Source organism: Sinocyclocheilus anshuiensis, unplaced genomic scaffold (genome assembly GCF_001515605.1).
Source record: "Sinocyclocheilus anshuiensis isolate Anshui unplaced genomic scaffold, SAMN03320099.WGS_v1.1 scaffold928, whole genome shotgun sequence".
NCBI lineage: Eukaryota > Metazoa > Chordata > Actinopteri > Cypriniformes > Cyprinidae > Sinocyclocheilus > Sinocyclocheilus anshuiensis.
In genome coordinates this window covers 1,172,473-1,177,381 of record NW_015552531.1, presented here as the reverse complement: position 1 = coordinate 1,177,381, position 4,909 = coordinate 1,172,473, and the positions used below count along the sequence as shown (strand labels likewise).

Sequence of the window (4,909 nt, the reverse complement as noted above, 5' to 3'; positions counted from 1 at the left end):
TATATATATAATGCAGCAAACTGTACTGGAATCGGTTGTGCAGCCTGTTAGCTTTGAGTGGGAAGCACCAGAGCATTTCAAAGCAGTCTCTTATTAGGTTCTATATTGGTAACTTAGGATGCTTACTTAGAAGTTAGCTGCCTATGTAGACAGCAAAAAGCAGGGCAGCTCACTAGGCTTTGAAACAGAGCTATTGTGTGCATTTTGTTCCCTCGTTCAGGTATGTACACATTTTTCAGCTGCTATTAGTGAATGTTTAACCTTCCAAGCTAAACATATTAGTAATGCTGGGTTTTGAATTGATTCCTAATGCTACATTTACAACTGGGCTAATTGTCAATGCAAATAGTGTAAAGCCCTTTAATGCAAGCCATCTATAGCATGGACATGCCCCCTTCTGGCAGCTGCGCTGATCTTTAGCTCTGAGAAACAGGATTCACTGAATGAACACCAACAACGATGAATGGGTCCAACTGAAAATTCGAGGAACATTGGGGCGGAGTTACACACTCCATTTCCTAAACCAATTATTTATCTAGGTTTTCAATATCCGTGGAAGGTGATCTGCTTATTTTGAGTTTTATAAGCAAAAAGTTGACCTTTGACCTGGAAGATTCCACATGTAGGCCTACGTGCATGTATGATTAGGACAGCACATATGGATGAGAAGTCTGCCATTCTTCCATTGTGGCAAAGATCAACCAAACACAATGCGCATGACCCTGCTATATTTGGACAGTGATGTTTATATCTGCTCATCACAGTTTATACTATAGAGGGCACATCTCTGAGCTGCTTCAGCTGTTTCTGTGTGGGCCAGAAGGGAGAAAAAGTGCCAATACAGATTTATAGTTCCTATAAAATGGTTTCCAAGGCTATTTTGTGTTTTATAGCATATCTGTAGATGGATAAATAACAGAACCAATGCATGACTTCTACTCCTGCGCAAAAGACTAATTAGATCAGTCCATACAGGAGTTGGAGGGAAGACACCCGCACATTCCTTCTTTGATTAAAGTGTGCGTGAGGTTGTGTGCATGCCAAGGAAGGGTGGTAAACTCTTATAACCTCTCCAAAAGGTCACAGGAATTAGCAGTATGGAAAAGGACTAGCTTTACAAATGATTCAATTACCTAACAAGATTAAAACACACTGCATGCAGAAAAGACTTAATGCATGAAGCCATAGTGGAAAGCAATTGGTCAGAATAAATCTGAACATAACATAACATAACATAACATAACATAACATAACATAACATAACATAACATAACATAACATAACATGCTGAAATGGAAATATACTCTTTTTAAACAATTTATTGAATTTTACAAATGAAAATATTAATATATTAACATTTCACCCATTTATAACAAAATTCAAAATATCAAAATATATAATATATATAATATATAATATCATATAATATTAATATGATATACATTTTTTATCAAATAGTTAATAGTATATTTCCATTTCAGCAATTTTTATTTAACATATTATATTATAGTATATTAAATAAAATCAGGGGCCCCAAAAAGTATTTGGACATTTAAAATATTTTGATGCAATGCAAATGCAATGACTGTTAACCAGACGGTCCCAAGGTGATTTTTAGTAGATGCATTAAGTCAGTTCCTCTCATTCATACACTTCTAAGAGTAGCTTAAGTGGCTTAAGGGAAGCTTTATTAATTACCTTGTTTATCTGTGTCAGCCGAGGAGAAGGGGTGGGAGCAGAGATAAGGACAGCTGTTGTCTCCGCCCTGACTTCTCTGTGTCCACTGTTCTTGCGCTGCCGTACCAGTCTCTCCTCGCCGGACTGGGTCTCCTGGGCTTTAAGCCCATAGTCATTTTCAGCAGAAATGCTGGCTGACAGACTTGCAGAGTCTGAGAACGTAGACTCATCATCTGACACCTGTAATTTCTCCAGCTCCTTGTTGATCTTCTGCAAGTCTGCAACGGCCAAGCCAGTTTTGTCCTGCTCTGCACGGTCCAGCCCAGAGCACAGATTAAGGATAGTCTCCAGACGCTGACGTTCCTATGGATCAGACAGAGAAAGTATGAAAAAAAATGCATATTCAGACACGTGCAGCATCAAAACTCACAATCAGACAGCTGGAGGGAATGATACATTTGGAAACCTTTCTCACCTTTGAAATGCAAACAGATTTACCTGCAGCAGTTCGGAACATGTTTGTTATTTGGAGAAAACTCTCATGCAGATATTTCACACTAATAGCCCATGGGTAACTTAAAGAACATTACTGCTATTTCTTCTAACATTATCAAGAAGGTCCAATATACAAACATCTTTGATTCCATACATTTACATGAAAAAAGGTGTAAAAGCACTCTTGACAGCCCCAAATTGCGATCAGAGAAAGACCAGATGAAGTATACCAGACATATACATCCAAAAACAACCCTGGCTCATGAAGAAGTGCACTTGGCTTAAAAAAAAAAAAACCCTGTATTTATCGACTGAAATGGAAATGCAAACAGCAATTTCAGGCGAGCATTTCCAAAGCCAAGAAAAATGATCTCACAGGTTCATGTAGCTGAGAATGAACAACCTGACCTGCATCACAGGCATATTAACAGTTATTAAATCTATAATCAAGATATTTCCTTGTAAATCGAAACCTAGTCCATAAAACAAGCCCAGCATTTTTATGCATTCACACGGCCCTTTTCTTCAGAGAGTTCTACTCACCATATCAACGGATCCAGAGGTCAGAGAACACATGGTGACCTCCACCTCACAGGAGGAGATCATGACCTCATCAAAAAAATGCCAGGTTTAGTTACATTTCTTAGCACAGCAAGTACAAATTACTGAGAGACATGAACTCATCTTCAGTGCCACACCAAGCTGGTGACAGAAACACAAACCCTCTGATGGGAGGTTGAGGAGTCGGTAGGAAGGGAGATTGCAAATGGGAGAGAGAGAGAGAGAGAGAGAGAGCGAGGAGATGGAGGCATGCCGCTGGACGAATGTCCTGGCACTTTGGCCGCAAGTGGTGGCCTTTCGGAGCTGTACAATCGGCGTGTTTGTTCTTGATAGGATATTGGGGAGGACGTGATGATGGGTGACAGCAAATTGGGTGTGGTGGGAGGAGACTGTGTCATGCTGAAGTAGGAGGTGCTTGAATCCCCATTGGCTCGCAAGCTGTTCTCCAATGCCTGCTTCTTTTTTTGTAAAGTGTCCATCAAATCCCGCAGTTCGGAGACGGAGCGCATCCCTCTAGAGCCAGAGACACCCAGACAACGACTGAAGTCACTGCTGAACTTCAGATAATCTAAAAATAAACACAAGAAAGGTTCTTCAGAAAAATAAACGAAGGTTTATTACTAGCAGCTTCTTTTTTGAAAAGGTCAGACTATTACAAGCATGAGAAAGTGGTTACGAGGAGTTATATAACTGTCTGCTTGGCCCTTGTTAACTCCTGGAATTGCTTTAATTGTTTGCAGGAGTATGGGGAGCTTGGACAGCTGTACCTGAGACTCGTTTGACCTGCAACGACCTGGAACCAAAAGATCATCAGTTTTCCCTCAGGAACCAATAAATATGGCCTGTCTACCTTGCTGTCCAAGTATTCAACGTGGCATATTACAGCTTAAACTAACACACACCTAGTCAGTTAAGACATTTTCTAAAAGTCTAGAATGTTCAAGAAACAGAAACTGGCCAAAGTCCTACACAAAATATTGCACAATGAGGTGACAAAAAAACTTAATTTGTTTCACTTTTAAAATAACTGTATATGATTCAGCACAGGCTAGGAAGAGAGTGGGCAAAAGACGTCCATGTTTAATTTGGCCTCTATGTCTGCTCTACTATCTCCCTCCTTCACAGACACAATTTTCTCATCTGCTTTCTGGGTGAGAGGTAAGCTTCACTCCGCCACGTGCCAAGACAGCAAAGATCAAAGAAATCCCACTTCAGATGACTGACGTGAATGCTCATAAAACACATAAACCTGCACATGCCAAGAAAAATCCCTTTATCTCTTTAAGGTGCATGTGTGCGTACATTAGGCTGAAGCAGAACTTCAATCATGAAAGAATCTCTCACGTGAAGGTAACGAAGGAAATAGAGCAGAAACTGAAGGATATATCACAAGGATGGCAGGGTTAAAGGAAAGGCATGCGAGATCACACAAACTTTGACCATACATGGGGAGGTTCTTCTGGCTAACCATTTAGCGTCAAGCTTCAATTTATATGGCTACTGATTCATGCTGGTGTATATACCACCCCATAAACTAACTAGACAACAACGTACGGGTTAAAGTTTAACTTATACCAGTATACTGAGCGCAGTGAGGCCCAGAGTGTGTGTTTTTCCCAGGTTTGCTATGTACAATGCACTTTGAGTGAGTGGGTGCAGATTTGTTTATGTGAAGATTCATTCCTGGAGTCTAGCAACACAGTGTGAGTGAGAGAAAGACTGAGAGGAGGTGGCAATGATTTATGTCACTCTCTACACCTCACTCAAAATGTTCAATCAATCAACAGGGAGAATCCAAACCACATCGGTGTACAGATCACACATTCCACGAGACAGACTGGCTCCCTGAGTGTGTGTGGGTTTACTTCGATATAGGCTACTCTAAGTTAAATCGGGCAAAACACACTTGTGGATGTACTTCACTGTAAAAGTCATATAGATATATACATTTAAATTATTTTTTTAGGGTTTGGGTTTGAGTTAGTCCAGCAATTCATCCTCTTAGAATTATAAGTTCCCTTTCATGGGAACTTCGAACTGCGTCCTCTAGGGGTCGCTATGGGGAACGCCTCGTCATGACCCGTGTCTGAAGCATACATTGAAAAAAAACACCAACTCGTTGGCCGGCGACAGCCATGACGTCACTACCGGTGCGACTATAGTATAAATAGGCGCC

At 40.6% G+C, this 4,909-nt stretch overlaps 1 pseudogene; it reads right to left on the bottom strand.

Moving 5' to 3' along the window:
• LOC107663610 (pleckstrin homology-like domain family B member 2) overlaps positions 1 to 4,909 on the bottom strand; it is a 41,903-nt pseudogene that overhangs the window by 20,172 nt on the left and 16,822 nt on the right.